A 20,663-nucleotide genomic window follows, 5' to 3' on the forward strand; every position below is an offset into this window, starting at 1 on the left:
GGATTGGAAGAATCAGCATTATGGAAATGACTATACTACCCAAAGCAATCTACAGATTCAGTGTAATCCCTATCAAAGTACCAATGGCATTTTTCACAGAACTAGAACAAAAAATTTCACAATTTGCATGGAAGCACAAAAGACCCCAAATAGCCAAAGTAATCTCGAGAAAGAAAAACGGAGCTGGAGGGATGAGGCTCACTGACTTCAGACTATACTACAAAGCTACAGTAATCAAGACAGTATGGTACTGGCACAAAAACAGTACCTATGGATGAATGGAAAAGGATAGAAAGCCCAGAGATAAACCCACGCACATATGCTCATCTTATCTTTGTTAAAGGATGCAAGAATGTACAGTGGAGAAAAGGCAGCCTGTTCAATAAGTGGTGCTGGGAAAACTGGACAGCTACATGTAAAAGAATGAAATTAGAACACTCCCTAACACCATACACAAAAATAAACTCAAATGGATTAAAGACCTAAATGTAATGCCAGACACTATAAAACTCTTAGAGGAAAACATAGGCAGAACACTCTATGACATAAATACAGCGAGATCCTTTTTGACCCATCTTCTAGAGAAAGGGAAATAAAAGCAAAAATAAAGAAATGGGATCTAATGAAACTTAAAAGTTTTTACACATCAAAGGAAACCATAAACAAGATGAAAAGGCAACCCTCAGAATGGGAGAAAATATTTGCAAATGAAGCAACTAACACAGGATTAATCTCCAGAATATACAAGCAGCTCATGCAGCTCAATAGCAAAAAAAGCAAACAACCCAAATGGGCAGAAGACCTAAACCGACATTTCTCCAAAGAAGATATACAGATTGCCAACAAACACATGAAAGGATGCTCAACATCACTAATCATTAGAGAAATGCAAATCAAAACTACAATGAGGTAGCACCTCACACTGGTCAGAATGGCCATCATCAAAAAACCTAGAAACAATAAATGCTGGAGAGGGTGTGGAGAAAAGGGAACACTCTTGCACTGTTGGTGGGAATGTAAATTGATACAGCCACTATGGAGAACAGTATGGAGGTTCCTTAAAAAGCTAAAAATAGAACTACCATATGACCCAGCAATCCCACTACTGGGTATATACCCTGAGGAAACCGTAATTCAAAAAGAGTCATGTACCACAATGTTCATTGCAACTCTGTTTACAATAGCCCGGAGATGGAAACAACCTAAGTGCCCATCGACAGATGAGTGGATAAAGAAGATGTGGCACATATACACAATGGAATATTACTCAGCTGTAAAAAGAAATGAAATTGACTTATTTGTAGTGAGGTGGATGGACCTAGAGACTGTCATACAGAGTGAAGTAAGTCAGAAAGAGAAAAACAAATACTGTATGCTAACACATATATATGGAATCTAAACAACAACAACAAAATGGTTCTGAAGAATCTAGGGGCAAGGCAGGAATAAAGATCAAGATATAGAGAATGGACTTGAGGACACGGGGAGGGGGAAGGGTAAGCTGGGACGAAGTGAGAGAGTAGCACTGACATATATATACTACCAAATGTAAAATAGATAGCTAGTGGGAAGCAGCCGCATAGCACAGGGAGATCAGCTTGGTGCTTTGTGACCACCTAGAGGGGTGAGAGGGAGGGTGGGAGGGAGATGCAAGAAGTAGGGTATATTGGGACATATGTATATGTAAAGCTGATTCACTTTGTTATATAGTAGAAACTAACACAACACTGTAAAGCAGTTATACTCCAATTAAGATGTTAAAGAAAAAAACAGTGTTAGCTGGCATTTCTGCTACGAGTACTACATGTACCGCCACAGTTCTCTTACTTCTACCATGTTTTTGTTTTCATTTTTTTAAATTGAATTATAGTTGATTTACAGTGTTTCAGGTGTACAGCAAAGTGATTCAGTTATACATACATATATATTATGTATATATTTCAGATTCTTTTCCATTATGTTATTATAAGATACTGAATATTGTCTCCTCTGGTATGCAGTAGGTCCTTGTTGTTTATCTAATTTATACATAGTAGTGTGTATCTGTTAATCCCCAACTCCTAATTTATCCCTTCTGCCGCTTTCCCCTTTGGTAATCATAAGTTTATTTTCTATGTCTGTGAGTCTATTTCTGTTTTGTGAATAATTTCATTTGTATCATCCTTCTACTCTGGTTTTAATTAATACGAGAGAACAGAAGTAAAGGGTAAGACCCCTCCCTCCCCCTCTCTGCTCCTCTATTAATAGTGAGTCGATCCAACTAACTCTAACTTTGGAAGAATTCGTTGATTTTAAAACAAATAACTCAAGGAACTCGTAGGGGGAAAATCTAATACATACATATATATTGCATATTGTCAAATTGTACTGGATCTTTTCTACTCAGGATTCCAGGCTGGCCCTCAAATGTGGTTCATGTCAATCTCTCTATTCATGTTTTCTAAACATTCCAAAAATTTAAAAATTATCAAATGGAAGGTAGAAAAAAATCAATTCAAGATCAAACTATAAGGTGTTAATAAAGGCTGGAGCTGATCTCCATAATCCTTGAGAGGACTTAGAACACAAGGTATTCATAAAAATTGAACAATGTATGTGAAGCATGGCTAGACCACTGCTTTGATTTCAGTGAGCTGCTACTTGATCTGGGTGTGGAGAAGAATCACACAGGCTGATGAAGTAAGCTGTCAGGCAATCTGAAAACACCTACAGAAGAGTCAGGTATAAAAAAGAAGACTAATATTCTTGAAGTTGCCTTAGCTCTTCTAGATGCTATCAACCCTTTAGAGCACAAATAGAATTATTAAACAAAGATAATATATTAGGCTAGGCTGCAAAATTTAAATTAAAATCTATGCCTTCATAATTCACAAATCATAATGTTTGTATTGATAAAAGAGCTTAAAGTCAGATGAAAACAATGAACTTTTCTATACGTTCAGAATTACAACAAAAAAAAATAAAGATTTTCAAATATCCCACAATTCTGGGTGGTATTTCAGATAAAAATATGTGTCGTGGTGTCAGTTGGTGATCAACATGGGATAAAACAAATTTCTGAAAGGCAGTTCATGAGCTTACATGAACATAATTGTGAAATTTTTCCGTAATAAATGTCGGCTAAATTGCCATTTTTAATATTATACAAATATTTATTCAGAGATGCCAGCAGACTATTGTGTCTCCAGTATAATACTTCATATCGTGCTGTTCGGGAATTGACATGGATGTCAGATAACTCAAAATACACAGCACAATGAAAGAAAAGGCTAAGCGGGAAGTACAAAGCACATTATATAGATAATATTCTCAAGCACAGATTTTTCTCTGGCGCAGGAAAGTTGTCATTTCCCGAATTTAAAGTGCAGAACACTATTCCTGTTTAAGTCATTCATAGAGAATTCAATTCCCATGAAAAGGAAATGTAAGCAGTGGGGGAAGGAAAAGTACTTAATGCTGGAAAACAACCCAGAGAAATGAATGAGGATCCCAACTGGAAGATCCGTCTCTGGCTGACACCTACCCCCATCTTTTTTCTCACAGGCGGATTTGGCTCACCGTGCGACCCCATGAGGTACAAAAGAAAGATTTTTAAATTCTCTTCATGATAAATATTTGTTTCAACTAATGTAAAGAAAAATTTTATTGAGAAATTTGTATATCTACTTTACCTTCTAAAACTGATTCTAAAATTGTCCACTCTTGTCCTTAAAACACATATGACTTTTCAACATCCCATTGCACTTCTGACTTACCATTTCCCCTTCTCTCCTTTTCTCATGCCCCAATATTTAATAGACCATTCACTCCTTAGCAGTTTTCTTTCCTTTTCTTTTTTTCATTCTACTCCAACTCTATTCCTAAAAAGAATTAATGTATAGTAATAAAAATGGCTAGTGTTGGGCTAATATAGACAAGTAGATTAATGGAACAGAAGAGAATTCAGAAAAATCCCAAGTAGGAGGGAATTGAGTATTTAAAATACCAGTGGTACTTTAAATCAACGGGGAAAGAATGCACAGGTGTTCAGACTGTGGGTAATCCTGTTTGGCAAAATATAATAGAAGATAAGAATGTAATGCAGTTAAGAGCTTGAACTCTGGAGCCAGTCTGCCTGGGTTCAAATCCCAACTCTGCTAATTACTAGATGTGTGACATCTCACGATCACCTTTACCCCTCTGAGGCTGTCTCCATATTTGTAAAATGAGAGTAATACGGCATCCACTCTCATAGACTTGTTGTAAAGGCTAAATAAATTAATATATTAAAGCAACCAGCACATTAAGGACCAATACATAACTGTTTGCCATTATTACTACTTTTTTTCTATTTCATTTTCTATCACCAAATACACTTGCCAGATGCTTTCTTAATTAAAGCATACTTAATCTGTGAAATAGGACCTTCAAGAAGGATCATTCATTTTCACAATATCCACCCAGCAAGTTTTAATCAATGCACTAATAAGAGGAATAGGTATTGTGTCTGTATAAATATGTAAAATATTTTAACATTTTAAGATGGTTTTTAACCATTCATAATTTCTATTCATAATTTTCTTCATAAAAATTATATTAACAATCTGCAAGAAAGCAAATATCTGAAAGCATTTACTTATACATTCAAGAAGTAGGAGAAAAATAAACTCGACTGTGAAAATCTGGGGTAACATTATTATCAGTAATCCCATTATATTTCAAAAACCAAGAAGAAAATGAAATAGGAATATCATAATTACTTCTACATACTTCATAAGGCAAATAAAAGCCACCAAACTGTTATTAATGAGTTCATTTCCATGGTTATTGGCTTGCAGTGCTGTCAACAGTTGAATATTCATGAGGCAAGTTGGGTGCAAGTAAAGAAGAAAACATTCCTTCCAGGAAAAAGAAAAAAGTTATGATAACTAAAAAATATTTTATGCATCTTGTTCTGACCTGGGATATGTAAACTAACAAAGAAAAAGCTAATGTCTATTTGAACTTTATCTATGAGTTTTGTTACATATCCACCAAGATGCAGAAAATTTTCTCAACTACTGCAAAACGACAAATATCCCCTAATATCAGTAGTTTCTTTTCTTAAAAAACATCTTTATTGGAGTATAATTGCTTTACAATGGTGTGTTACTTTTTGCTGTATAACAGTGAATCAGCTATACGTACACATATATCCCCATATCCCCTCCCTCTTGCATCTCCTTCCCACCCTCCCTATCCCACCCCTCTAGGTGGTCACAAAACACTGAGGTGATCTCCCTGTGCTATGCGGCTGCTTCCCACTAGCTATCTATTTTACATTTGGTAGTGTATATATGTCAGTGCCACTCTCTCACTTCTTCCCAGCTTACCTTTTCCCCTCCCCGTGTCCTCAAGTCCATTCTCTACGTCTGCATCTTTATTCCTGTCCTGCCCCTAGGTTCTTCAGAACCTTTTTTTTTTTTTTTTTAGATTCCATAAATATGTGTTGCCATGTGGTATTTTTCTCTTTTTGACTTACTTCACTCTGTATGACAGGCTCTAGGTCTATCCACCTCACTACAAATAACACAGTTTCGTTTCTTTTTATGGCTGAGTAATATTCCATTGTGTATATGTGCTACATCTTCTTTATCCATTCATCTGTTGATGGACACTTAAGTTGCTTCCATGTCCTGGCTATTGTAAATAGAGCTGCAATGAACATTGTGGTACATGACTCTTTTTGAATTATGGTTTTCTCAGGGTATATGCCAAGTACTGGGATTGCTAGGTCGTATGGTAGTTCTATTTTTAGTTTTTTAAGGAACCTTCCTACTGTTCTCCATAGTGGCTGCATCAATTTACATTCCCACCAACAGTGCAAGAGAGTTCCCTTTTCTCCACACCCTCTCCAGTATTTATTGTTTGTACAGTTTTTGATGACCCTGACCAGTGTGTGAGGTGATACCTCATTGTAGTTTTGATTTGCATTTCTCTAATGATTAGTGATGTTGAGTATCCTTTCGTGTGTTTGTTGGCAATCTGTATATCTTTAGAGAAATGTCTATTTAGATCTTCTGCCCGTTTTTGGATTGGGTTGTTTGTTTTTTTGACCTTGAGCTGCATGAGCTGCTTGTATATTTTGGAGATTAATCCTTTATCAGTTGCTTCATTTGCAAATATTTTCTCCCATTCTGAGAGTTATCTTTTCGTCTTTTTTGTTGTTTCCTTTGCTATGCAAAAGCTTTTAAGCTTCATTAGGTCCCATTTGTTTATTTTTATTTCCATTTCTCTAGGAAATGGGTCAAAAAGGATCTTGCTGCGATTTATGTCAAACAGTCTTCTTCCGATATTTTCCTCTAAGAGTTTTATAGTGTCTGTTCTTACATTTAGGTCTTCAATCCATTTTGAGTTTATTTTTTTGTATGGTGTTAGGGAGTGATCTAATTTCATTCTTTTTTTTTTTTTTTTTTTTTTTTTTTTGTGGTACACGGGCCTTTCACTGCTGTGGCCTCTTCCAGACGTGCAGGCTCAGCGGCCATGGCCCACGGGCCCAGCCGCTCCGCAGCATGCGGGATCCTCCCGGACCAGGGCACGAACCTGCATCCCCTGCATCGGCAGGCAGACTCTCAACCACTGCGCCAACCAGGGAAGCCGTAATTTCATTCTTTTACATGTAGCTGTCCAGTTTTCCCAGCACCAGTTGTTGAAGAGGCTGTCTTTTCTCCATTTTACATTCTTGCCTCCTTTATCAAAGATAAGGTGACCATATGTGCATGGGTTTATCTCTCGGCTTTATATGCTGTTCCACTGATCCACTGGTACTGTTTTTGTGCCAGTTCCATACTGTCTTGATTACTGTAGCTTTGTAGTATAGTCTGAAGTCAGGGAGCGTGATCCCTCCAGCTCCATTTTTCTTTCTCAAGATTGCTTTGGCTATTCAGGGTCTTTTGTGCTTCCATGCAAATTGTGAAATTTTTTGTTCTAGTTCTGTGAAAAATGCCATTGGTAGTTTGATAGCGATCGCACTGAATCTGTAGATTGCTTTGAGTAGTACAGTCTTTTTCACAGTGTTGATTCCTCCAACCCCAAAACATGGTATATCTCTCCATCTGTTTGTATCATCTTTAATTTCTTTCATCATTGTCTTATAGTTTTCTACATACAGGTCGTTTGTTTCCTTAGGTAGGTTTATTCCTAGGTATTTTATTCTTTTGGTTGCAGCGGTAAATGAGAGTGTTTCCTTAATTTCTCTTTCAGGTTTTTCATCATTAGTGTATAGGAATGCAAGAGATTTCTGTGCATTAATTTTGTATCCTGCTACTTTACCAAATTCATTGATTAGCTCTAGTAGTTTTCTGGTAGCATCTTTAGGATTCTCTATGTATAGTATCATGTCATCCGCAAACAGTGACAGTTTTACTTCTTCTTTTCCAATTTGGATTCCTTTTATTTCTTTTGCTTCTCTGATTGCTGTGGCTAAAACTTCCAAAATTATGTTGCATAATAGTGGCGAGAGTGGGCAACCTTGTCTTGTTCCTGATCTTAGTGGAAATGGTTTCCGTTTTTCACCATTGAGAACGATGTTGGCTCTGGGTTTGTCATATATGACCTTTATTATGTTGAGGTAAGTTCCCTCTATGCCTACTTTCTGGAGCGTTTTTATCATAAATGGGCGTTGAATTTTGTTGAAAGCTTTCTTGGCATCTATTGAGATGATCGTATGGTTTTTATTCTTCAATTTGTTAATATGGTGTATCACATTGATTGATTTGCATATATTGAAGAATCCTTACTTTCCTGGGATAAACGGCGCTTGATCATGGTGTATGATCCTTTTAATGTGCTGTTGGATTCTGTTTGCTAATATTTTGTTGAGGATTTTTGTATCTATGTTCATCAGTGGTGTTGGCTGGCTAACATTTATTTGGTCCTAATTAGGCACTAGCATTGTACAAGTGCCGACAAAAATGACCTGTGCAAAAGTTCTTCATCTGTCCCAAAGATAGATATTATTAGTATTAACCTGATTTACTGAGTGAGGAAACTGAAGCTTAGAGCCTTTTCCTTCATAGATGCTAACCATAGGGCTGAACTCCACATCTAGGAGGCATCCTGTGTCTGTTTAGGTTTGTGGGTAGCTGTTTGCAGGTGGGTTAGGGGGGAACATGGAGGGTTAATTTTGAGGGGTTTCAAAACAGCTGACTGTAGTCATTGGGTGTTTCTCAATCTTATTTACTTTATTTAGTTGATTTCTCCCTAAAGTTTGGTGTATCCCTGACTATTCTGGAGAGATCCATCACCCAAAACAATATAAAGAACAGAAGATCATTAGAAATCAAATGATACTTATTAGAATGTCTAAGCCAAGAAGAGTTTATTGCCCAAAAAGTCACTTTATTTTAAAAAATTAATAGTTTAAAATAAAGGACTTAGAGTTTTTTCATTCTTTGAGAAAACTAGCTGTAGACATGGTTTGCAGAGTTGTCTGTAGAAAATATCACTTCTAAGAATTAGCATCTAACTTGATTGCGAATTCTTTGAAAAACTAGGTGTTAAGTAACTAGGTGTTAAGTTTTCTTAGTTTTTCTATTTAAGGTTTTTATGTCTCTCTTATCTTGGGAGTACTTTTTCACTCAAATACTTCAAGATCAAATGCTATTTTAAAACTTAGAACTCTGGAATGATCAGTATTAAAAATTTATCAGAGCCAAAAGGGCCATTGCAAAACCTCAAGACTATGGGCTGAAAACTGAAATGGCTGTGGAAATTTCTAAGTCACAAACATGAATAAAATGGATTTTTGTGTAAGAATGATAACAACATTAGTGTAAAAATAAATAACAGGTAACGTTTCACTTTGGTGTAGGGATAATAAGGAATAGTGGTGACTGAAGCAAATGAAAACTTGTGGCTGCCTTTGCTCTAGCCCATTGTAACCATTCAGGAATGTGAGACCTGTGTTGATTTTTCCCTAGTGTTTGAAGAGAGACTATAGTTACTTTTATGTGAATGCTGTTATTTCTTTAAACGTTAGCAATTGAATCAATGTTTTAACCACTCTGTGCTATGTTTAAAAATACCTCTACTAAAAAAAAATACCACTACTGTTCTCGATCTCTGCTTTAGACTAACTCATTGTCTTAGGTCAATGGAAGTTAAATATCCAAGAAAGACAGCTCCAATACACCTATTTTTACAGGCTGAACTGTGAGATGAGATGTGGGAATCAAAATCACAAAAAACATAAGCAAAAATTTTAAAAAACTTAACGAAAACTTAGCAAAACTTTAAAAATTAACAAGCGCCACACTTCAGAAATGTTTGCATTTATTGTAGTTTTTATTGTAACCATCTCAATAAATTTCCTAAATTTTCACTTTTACTTTTAATAATTTTACACATGACTATAATTGCATTGAGAATGATTCTGATTTCTCTTTCATCTTCTGTCCATTTGACTTTCCAGCCACCTAACTATTAAACACTTCTAAAATTGTGTGTCTTGTGTGTAGTTAGTGCACTAATTAGCTGCTGACAAAGATGAATTCTTTCCCTGAAAACTCCTGAAGATCACGGTTCATCATGCTGCGTTTGGCGTGCTGAAGACAAATAGAATACACTAAATAATGTTTTAATTATCCTCAAATCCTGGGAGAAGTTTCGGCCAAAGGAGTTTAAAAAATCTGGATGGTATGATGAAAAATTATCTTTACCTAGGCTCTCAGATGGTGATGATGTTCACTTTGAATTAATAGTCGCTCTGAAAGAGAGTAAAACATCTTTTGATGCGAAATTGAGCAGGTATTAAACAGTCCTCAACAATTATGACACAACAAATCCTTTTGGGTCTGAATCATAAGAAAACAACATTCAAAGGGCTTTCACTGGGGACTTCCCTGGTGGTCCAGTGAGTAAGACTCTGTGCTCCCAATGCAGGGGGCCAGGGTTCGATCCCTGGTTGGGGAACTAGATCCCGCACGCCTGCCGCAACTGAGTCCACATGCCGCAACTAAGAACTGCAGCTAAAGATCCCACGTGCCACAACTAAGAAGATCCCATGTGCCGCAACTAAGACCCAATGCAGCCAAAATAAATAACTAATAAATATATATATATTTTAAAAAGGGCTTCCACTGGATTTTGTGTTATGCTATTTAGGTATCATTGTGATCTCTTTAGGCACCTGAATAATCCAGATGTGGCGCATATATATATATATATATTTTTTTTTTTTTTGATGGTTTGTAGAGCGATGGATGCCCATGCGTGGCTGTACCATTTTGCATTCCCACTAGCAGTGAGTGAGAATTCCTGATTGCTCCACGTTCTCACCAGCCTTTGGTATTGTCCTTTCTTTGGATTTTGTCCTTTCTAGTAAGTGTGTAGTGGTATCTCATTGTTGTTGTTTTAATTTTCAATTGCCTAAAACATAAGATTTGAGCATCTTTTTATATGCTTATTTGTCACCTACATATCTTTGGTGAGGTATCTGTTCAATTCTTTTGCCCATTTTAAGCATCTGGTTGTTCATTTTCTTTTTGTCGAGTTTTAAGAGTTCTTTGTATATTTTGGGTAACAGTCTTTCATCATATGTATCTTTGGCATATATTTTCTCCCTGCTTGTGGCTAGTCTTCTCATTATCTTACCATTCACAGAGCAGAAATTTTAATTTTAATGAAGTCCAATTTATCAGTTATTTCTTACATAGATCATGCCTTTGTTGTTGTATCTAAAAAAGTCATCACCCTACCCAAGGTCAACTATATTTTCTCTTATGTTATCTTCTAGCTTTGCATTTTGCATTTAGGTCTATGATTTATTTTGAGTCAACTTTTCTGAAAGATGTAAGGTCCATGTCTAGCTGCTGCTGCTTCTTTTTAATTTGCATGTGGATATACAGTTGTTCCAGCGCCGTTTGTTGAATGGATTTTTCTTTCTCCATTTTTTGCCTTTGCACCTTTGTCAAAGATCAGTTGACTGTATTTGTGTGAGTCTATTTCTGGGGCCTCTGTTGGGTTCCATTGATCTGTTTGTCTATTCTTTTGCCAATACAACACTCTTTTGATTACTGTAGCTTTATAGTGAGCCTTGAAGTCAAGTAACGTCAGTTCTCTGATTTTATTCTTCTTCAGTATTGTCTATTCTGTGTCTTTTATCTCTCCAGATAAACTTAGAATCATTGAGATTCACAAAATAACTTGCTGGAATTTATTTGGAATTGTGTCAAATCTACAGGTCAAGTTGAAAGAACTAACATCTTGACATTCTTGACTCCTCCTATCCATGAATGTGGAATATTTAATTCTTCTTTGATATTTTTTATTCAGAGTTCTGTAGTTTTCCTCATATAGATGTTGTATACATTTTGTTAGATTTGTTCCTAAGTATTTAATTTTGGAGGTGCTAATGTACAAGTATTGGGTTTTCAATTTCAAATTCCACTTGTTCATTGTTGGTACATAGAAAAGTGATTGACTTTTGTATATTAACCTTGTATCCTACAACCTTGCTATAATTGCTTATTTGCTGTGGCAGTTTTTTTGTTAATTCTTTTGGATTTTCTACATAGACAATTATACATTTGCAAACAAAGGCAAATTCATTTTTTCTTTCCAATCTATATGCCTTTCATTTCCTTTTTTTGGTCTTGCATTAGCTAGGAATTCCATACAGTGCTGAACAGGAGTGGTAAGAGGAGACATCCTTGTGTTGTTCCTGATGTTAGTGGGAATGCTTCTTGTTTCTTCTTTTTAAAACTTATTTTAATTTTTTAGTTATTGTGGTATAGTTGACTTACAATATTATATTAGTTTCAGGTGTACACCATAGTGATTCAATATTTTTATATATTACACACCATACAAAGTTATTATAAAATATTGACTATATCCTGTGTGCTGTACATTACATCCCTGTGACTTATTTATTTAGTACCTCTTAATTCCCTTAACCTGTTTTGCCCTTTCCCCACCCCGCTCCCCTCTGGTAACCACTAGTTTGTTCTCTGTATCTGTAAGTCTTTTTCTGTTTTGTTATATTTGTTTGTTTGTTTTGTTTTTTAGTGAAAGCTTCTAGTTTCTCACCATTATGTATAATGCTAGCTGTAGGGTTTTAAAAGACTTTCTGTAATGTCGAGGATTTTCTCCTCTGTTCTTAGTTTGCTGAGAGCATTTTTTGTGAATGGCTGTTAGATTTTGCTAGATGCATCTTATGCATTTATTGTTATGACCATATGGTTTTTCTTTTTTTTATTATTATTTTATTTTTGAGGTACGCGGACCTCTCACTGTTGTGGCCTCTCCCGTTGTGGAGCATAGGCTCCAGACACGCAGGCTCAGCGCCCATGGCTCACAGGCTCAGCCGCTCCACGGCATGTGGGATCTTCCCAGACCAGGGCATGAACCCATGTCCCCTGCATCGGCAGGCGGACTCTCAACCACTGTGCCACCAGGGAAGCCCTGGTTTTTATTTTTATACTGTTGATGTGATGGATTACATTAGTTGATTTTCAAATGTTGAACCAGCTTTGCATATCTGGGATTATCCCACTTGCCTGTGGTGTACAATTCTTTTCATACATTTTTGGGTTTTATTTGTTAATATTTTGTTTAGGATTTTGGAATCTAGTTTGTGAGTGATATGGGTCTGTAGTTTTCCTGTGAAATCTTTGTCTGATTTTGGTATTAGGGATGCTGGCCTCACAGAACAAGTTAGGAAGTATTTCTTCTACTTTAGTCTTCTGAAAGACACTCTAGAGAATTGATATAATTTCTCCCTTAAATGTTTCATAGAATTCACAAGTGGACTCGTTTGGTCTGGTGCTTTCTATTTTGGAAGGTTATTAAATATTGATTCAGTTCCTTTAAATAGATATAGTCCTATTTAAATTGTATTTCTTTTTGTGTGAATTTTGGCAGATCATGTCTGTCAAGGAATTGATCCATTTCACCTAAGTTATCATTTGTGGTCATAATGTTTTTCATAATATTCCATTATTATCCTTTTTATGTCCATGGGATCTGTGATAATGTTGTATTTTTCATTTGTGATACTAGTAATTTACATCTCTCTCTCTCTCATTAATCTGGCTAGAGGCTTATCAATATTATTTATCTTTGCAAAGAACCAGCTTTTGGTTTTGTTGAGTTTTGCTGTTGATTTGTGTTTTAAGTTTTCCTGATTTCTCCTCTAATTTTTATTATTTTTTCCTTTTGCTGACTTTGGATTTGGTTTGCTCTTCTTTCCTAAGCAAAAGCTTAGATGATTGATTTAATTCTTTCTTCTTTTCTTTTCTTTCTTTCTTTTTTTCCTTTTTGGCTGCATCGCATGGCATGTGGAATTTCCTTGGCCAGGGATTGAACCCATGCTCCCTGCAGTGGAAGCACGGAGTCTTAATCACTGGACCACCAGAGAAGTCCAAATCTTTCTTCTTTTCTAATGTATGCACTCAATGCTATAAATGTCCCTCTAAGCACTTCTTTTGCTGCATCCCACAAATTTTGGTGAGCTGTATTTTCATTTTTTTTTAGAATGTTTTCATATTTCTCTTGAGACTTCTTATTTGACCTATGTGTTATTAAGAAGTGTATTGTTTAATATCCATGCATTTGGGAGTCTTCTATCTATTATTGATTTCTAGTTTAATTAGTTCCATTGTGGTCTGAGCAGATATTTTATGATATCTATTCTTTTAGATTTGTTAGGATGTGTTTTATCCCCCAGAATATGCTCTGTTTTGGTGAATATTCCATGTGAGCTTGAGAAGAATGTATTTTCTGCGTAGTTGGATATAGTTAATTGATGTCCATTATATCCAGCTAATTGATAATGTTGAGTTTAGCTATGTCTTACTGATTTTCTGCCTGCTGGATATTTTCACTTCTGATAAAAAATTAAGTCCCCAACAATGTTAGTGGACTCATCTATTTCTCCTTGCAGTTCTATCAGTTTTTGCCTCATGTATTTTGATGCTCTTGTTAGACACATACATGTTAAGGGTTGTTATGTGTTCTTGGAGAATTGACATCTTTTTAATTATCTCTGAGAACTCGTCTTGCTCTTGACATCTCTGTCAGAAATTAATATAGCTTCTTCTGCTTTGTTTTGATTAATGTTAGCATAGTATATCTTTTACCATCCCTTTTCTCAATCTATATGTGTTTTTATATTTACAGTCGGTTTCTTTTAGACAATGTAGAGTTGGGAATTGTTTTTTGATCCACTCTGACAACTCTTTTAATTGGTGTATCTAGACTCTTGACAATTCAGTGTGATTCTTGATATAGTTGGATTAATATCTCCCATATTTTTTACTGTTTTCTATTTATTGCCCTTTATTTCTGTTTTTGTCTTCCATTCTTTCTGTGGGTTTAATTGAGCATCTTATTGATTCCATTTTCTCTCTTTTCTTAGTATATCAATTATACTTCTTTTTAAACTTTTTTTTTAGTGGTTGCCTTAGAGTTTGCAATATGCTTTTACAAGTGATTCAAGTACACCTTCAAATAACACTATAACTCTTCATGGGTAGTGCAAGTACCTTATAATAACAAAATATTCCTAATACCTCCTTCTTCTTCCTTGTATCATTGCTGTCATTCATGTCACTTGTACATAAGAATACATAAGCATGTGTATGTATACACATACATATACATACATAATTGAATACATTGTTGCTGTTATTCTTTTCAACAAACTTTTCTCTTTTAGATCAATTTAGAATAGGGAAGAAAAATAAAAGTTTCTATTTTCCCTTCATTTATTGCTTCTCTCTGATTTTTTTTTCTCTTTTTATGTACATCTAAATTTTTGACCCATATCATTTGCCTTCTGTTTTAATAACATTTACTCTTTCTTGCAAGACAGGTCTACCACTCCATTTTTGTTTGTCTGAGAGTTTTTATTTCCCCTTCACTTTTTTTTTTTTTTTTTTTTTTTTTTTTGCAGTACGCGGGCCTCTCACTGCTGTGGCCTCTCCCGTTGCGGAGCACAGGCTCCAGACGCGCAGGGGCAGCGGCCATGGCTCACGGGCCCAGCCGCTCCGCGGCATGTGGGATCCTCCCGGACTGGGGCACGAACCCGCGTCCCCTGCATCGGCAGGCGGACTCGCAACCACTGCGCCACCAGGGAAGCCCTCCCCTTCACTTTTGAAGTATAGTTTCACAGGGTACAGAATTCTAGGTTGGTGATTTTTTTTCTCCCAACACTTTAAATGTTTCACTTAATTCTCTTCTTGCTGGCATGGTTTCTGAGGAAAAGTCAAATGTAATTCTTGTCTTTGTTCCTCTGTAAGTAAGGTGTTTTTTTCCTCTGGCTCTTTCAAGATTTTCTTTTAATCTTTGATTTTTTTCAGTTTGAATATATGTCTAATTGTGGGGTTTTGGGGGCATTTATCTTGTTTGGTATTCTGACCTTCCTGAATCTGTGGTTTGGTATCTGACATGAATTTGGGGAAATTCTTGGTCATTATTGTTTGAATATTTCTTCTGTTCTCTTATCTCTCTTTTCCTTCTGTTATTCCCATTATGTATATATTATACCATATGTCATTGTGGAGAACTGTGGAGTTTTGGGATATTCTATCTCATTTCTTTCAGTCTTTTTTTTTTTTTTCCTTTGCTTTTCAGTTTTGGAAGTTTCTATTGCCATATCCTCAAAGTCAGTGATTCTTTACTCGAGTCTCTAATGAGCCCATCAAAGGCATTCTTCATTTATGTTACAGTTTGAAAAAAATCTCTAGGATTTCTTTTTGATCTTTTCTTAGAATTTCCATCTCTCTGCTTTCATTGTCCATCTGTTCTTGCATGTTGTCTACTTTTTTCAGCAGAACCCGTAGCATATTACTCCTAGTTGTTTGAAATTCCTGGTCTGATAATTCCAACATCTCTGCCATATCTGAGTCTGGTTCTGACGCTTGCTCTGTCTCTTCTATCTGCTTTTTTTGTCTTTTAGTATGCCTTGTAATTTTTGGTTGAAAGCCAGACATGATGTACTATGTGAAAGGAACTCTGGTAAATAGGCCTTTAGTGTGTGGTAAGGAAGATGTGGGGGGATGGGAAGTGTTCTGTAGTCTTATGATTAAGTCTTTTGGTGAGCCTGTGTCCCTGAGCTGTGACCTTCACCATTTTTTCTCAGTAGTCCCCCCTCCTTATATGGAAAAAGTTGGCAAGTGTAAGTGAGGGTTGAGTATTTTTCTTTTCCCATCTGGAAGACTAGAGCAGGCAGGAGTCACCATTTCTCTTCCCACAGTTCAATTAGGCTCTGCTATAACCCCAATAGTGTAGACTCCCGTAAAATAGTTTCTTCTTAAGCAGGCCTCATTAAGAAGAACAGAATGCTCTGATGTATTTCAAAATGGTTACTTTTCCCCTCCCTCTATGGGCACAGGAGAAGATTTCACTCTGATATTCACTGTGAGAAACTGGTAAAGCTCCTGGAGGTAAAACTCACAAAAGTGTGAGCCCTCCCCTCCCTCCTTTGACTGTGTCCCCCTGGAGTTTTAATCCTCAGACTTGTCCATACTGAGCCTTCAGTAATTTGTCAGTTACAGTTCAGGATCTCCTAACCTGTACTGCTTCTGGCAAGCATTTCAGCTCAGGCGTTTGTGATCTGGTAAATTGTAATTCTGTTTTCACCTGTTTGTGTGTTGATGTTTGCACTAATGGTGCAAAGCAATGATGTGTAAAGCTGCCGGTGCTTTAGCGTGAGTCAACGCAGTGGCACCAAACTGTACTAGTTGTCACTGTATACTTCATTGTCGCCCACTCGCGTGGGTGGTTGGGAATGCCGGTTGCATTGAAGAATGTTCTGGATAAAGCTGTAAAAATTATTAATTTTATTAAATCTTGGCTCTTAAGCACATCTGTTTAATATTCTGTGAGATGAGATGGGAGATACAGCTAGGTACTTTTCTGCATATGCAAGTGTTATGGTTGTCTCCAGGGAAAGACTGGGTGTGATTGTTTGAGTTGCTGTGGAACATCATATTTACTTGAAACAGCAGCTGTGGGATGAACTGTGGTTTCAGATTTGGGGTATTTGGGTATTTGGAAGATATTTTCTCAAAAAAGAATGAAGTGAGCCTGTCATTGCAAGAAGAAAAGCTGGTAGTATTTGCTTATGGTGATAAATTCAAGTGAATTTAGAGTTTGGAATATTTATGTCTATCACTGTGAGCTTGGCAGCTTCCTTATACTTAAAGACTTTTCTAATGAGTTGGATATACTGAGATTAACTAATGTGATGTGTTTTTTAAATATTGAATAATGAAATGTGTTAATATTTGGAAGATATGCATAACTCTCAGTGAATTACTATTAAAAAATGTACAACATTGAGCTTCTCTGGTGGCTCAGCGGTTGAGTCCACCTGCCGATGCAGGGGACACGGGTTCGTGCCCTGGTCCGGGAAGATCCCACATGCCGCGGAGGGGCTGGGCCCGTGAGCCACGGCTGCTGAGCCTGCGCGTCCGGAGCCTGTGCTCCGCAATGGGAGAGGCCACAACAGTGAGAGGCCCGCTTACCGCAAAAAAAAAAAAAATGTACGACATCAAACATGGTTAAAAGGTCTCTTCAAATTCCAAGATAGGTCAATGGGTTTTAAGGTAACAGAGTATGAAAGGTTCACTGATACGGTTTCGGATTCCACATCATGACTGCCTTTAAGAAACTACCACTTATTGAATTTTGTTGTTGTATTAAAGAAGAATATTCACAACTCACTGAAAATGTTATAGCAATGAACATATTTTTCCCTTTTCCAACTATCATTGAAAATACATTTCCAAACAATATATCACAGTGCATTGAAGCATTTGAGAATTCAGCTATTTTCTATTAAGCCAGACGTTAAAGAAATTTGCATTCTTATGAGATAGTATCATACTTCGTACTACAATTTTTTAGGAAAAGATAGCTGTTTTTCATAAAAGTATGTTATATATGTTAACATGTAATGGGTTTATAATTGTTAATTTTAAATAAATTTGTAAACAAATGAATTTCTTGGATAGCAAATATTAAAATTTTCCTGTTTTAGTTGCTAACATATTAAATATTGTTAGATAATAATACACATAAATAGAAGCTCTTTGTGGTTCTCCGTAATTTTTAAGAGTGTAAAGGAGTCCTGAGATTAAAATGTTTAAGAACCACTGCCACGAACAATGCCTATCATTGAATTTTGTTTAGTGGTTAATAGTTAATATGTATTTAAATTTACAGACCTTAACACCACAATATGCATGTCTTTTACTTTTTTTCATGTTAAATAAAGGAGTCCTACTCAAAAAATTGGGACTCAATGGGTGTTCAGGAAAAAGTGAGATCCAGTGGACTGGAGAATTTATGAAAGATTTGCCAAAAGTATAATAAGGGAACATAAAATGTAACTCGAACAATGAATTGAGCTAGTATTTTCTAGCTTAAAAAATAAACTGTTCCTTGTTCTAAATTCACCTACATATCTCTGCTCCCTCTCTCAGCAAAACTCTAAAAACTTTTAAACGTTTTCTGTGGTTATAGACTCCATCTTTCTATTTTCCATTTCTCCTTCTATCCATTCATTTGGGAGTGCCATGGTCAAGATCACCAGTGACCGACCTTGTGTTGTCAAGTCATATATCTGTTTGTACCTTACCTGAATTCTCAGCACTGTTAAAGCGATTGACCGCTCCTTCTTTCTTGAAGCCCTCTCTCTGTTGGCTTTTGTGACACTATACTCCTGGTTTTGCTCCTTCCTACCTTACTGGCTTCTTTAGTTTCTCTTCTTCTGCTTGACCTCTAAATGTTGGAGTGCCCCCAAGGTTATGTCCTGGGGCTTTTTTTTCTTCTCTATCTATATACTTTCTCCAATGAACTGGGGCCAGCTGTCTCGTCTCTCTTTCCTGAGTTATGAACACTTTCCCTGAGTTATGTCTTTGTGCCAGGGACATTCAACTCTTTAACTTCAGCCTCGAACTCCCCTCAGAAACCAGGATCAGTACAGCTACCTCCCTACTTGAGATCTCTACATTGGTGTCCAGTAGGCATCTCAAATTCAACATGGCCAGGACAAGCTGACCCTCCCACTCCAACAATTACTGCTCATTTCGACTTCTCCATTCCAATAAAATGGCACCACGATCAACCAGGTATTCAAGGCAAACTCAAATGACAAGCCTTTTTCACTTAATAGGACTTTGTTTTTTTCTTGGGAAGACAAAACAAAACACTGTCTTCCAAAGAATTTTGATGTCATAATATTGTTTTAAGTTCAAGAGGTAAAAGGAAAATATTTACTCTTATTTTTTCCACGTATTTTCATGAAATGAGTACACTTTTTCCTGCAATAGGGCGGCTCCTCTTAAATCCTTCATATGTAAAATTTATCCATCTCTATTGATATTAAATAGCCACAGTTTCAAGGTGACAGTTGCTGCTAAAATCATTCTGAATGTAGAATATTTATAGGAGTAATAAGGTTTAATCCCTGTATGATATGAAATTCAGATTGGCATCAGGTATCTAGAATTAAAAGTGCGAACTGTTAAAATCTGTGCGATATTTGAGAGTGATCTGTGTGTGCCTGACTGATGAAAAGAGTGGGAAGGACAAAAATGAGTTGAGAAAGATTATCATTTAGTACACTGAAATTATAAGATAAGCAAATGCATTCTGAGAATAAAACTCACCATGGACTTGACTTTTGAGCTGGTAGTGGCCCAGATGGACAGACAAGGCCAAAGGGGATTGCTGTCATCTCCCTATTACATCTGAAAGAGTTTTCTTCCTTCTTTTGATTTCTTGGTAGCAAACTTGTGACATTTTTAGCTTTCTCAAACTTTAATGTATCACATTTAATACATTTTATCAAACTCTTGCTGAGAGGAAAACAACGTGGACCAAACTGAAGAGAAGGTGAGGTGAGCTCTCTGAAAGGGAAGAAAGCAGCCCACACCTAGAGTGATATCTGGGAATACACCGCGCAGCATCACCGTCAGGGGAGCGCTGGTTTGCTGAGTGTGTGCTGTGCTAATTACACACCTGCAAGCTGGAGGTCCCTTCCTCCAAAGGTGACCTAGGCTGTCTTACCTGGCTCACCTGGCTCTGCATCTCAGGAGCCTTCAGAGATTATTATCACCTGTTTACACAGCCCAGCTTGTGATTTTCATTGTTGGGAGGAGGGTCCTCTGGTGAGGTATCAGGAACTCCAAGTGGCTGAGCGAGACGGTACTGTACATAGAGGGAGTATGACCTGGAGTTGAAAGTCAGGGTGAAATAAGTGAACCCGTTTTTCCCATTGAGTCTTACTTATTTGTTTCCCAGTCTGTTTCTTTAGTCTTTGGAAGAATAAACATAAAGATCATCAGACTGTGGTCTCTGGACCAAGTGTATTAGGGAACGTGTTCAAAATGCAGATTTCTGGGTCCTAAACCAATCTGCTGAATCAGGCCTTCTGGGGACAGGGCTGGAGAATCTGCATTTGGAAGAAACTCTCCAAGTCTCATACACAGTGAAAAGTTTGAGAACCACTGGCATTAAAAGCCATTTTCTGGAACTTATTTTCCATATATTTGTATCAGAATGAAGATGATATAATTCTGATGAAATTCTGAACCAGGGCGAATGAATGAGTACAGAGATAAAACAACATATTAAATCTCATGTGTTTTTGTGACTAGGGTATTAATGCTTCCTTGATTGATAGGAGAAAGATT

This window comes from Phocoena sinus, chromosome 17 (genome assembly GCF_008692025.1).
Source record: "Phocoena sinus isolate mPhoSin1 chromosome 17, mPhoSin1.pri, whole genome shotgun sequence".
Classification (NCBI taxonomy): domain Eukaryota; kingdom Metazoa; phylum Chordata; class Mammalia; order Artiodactyla; family Phocoenidae; genus Phocoena; species Phocoena sinus.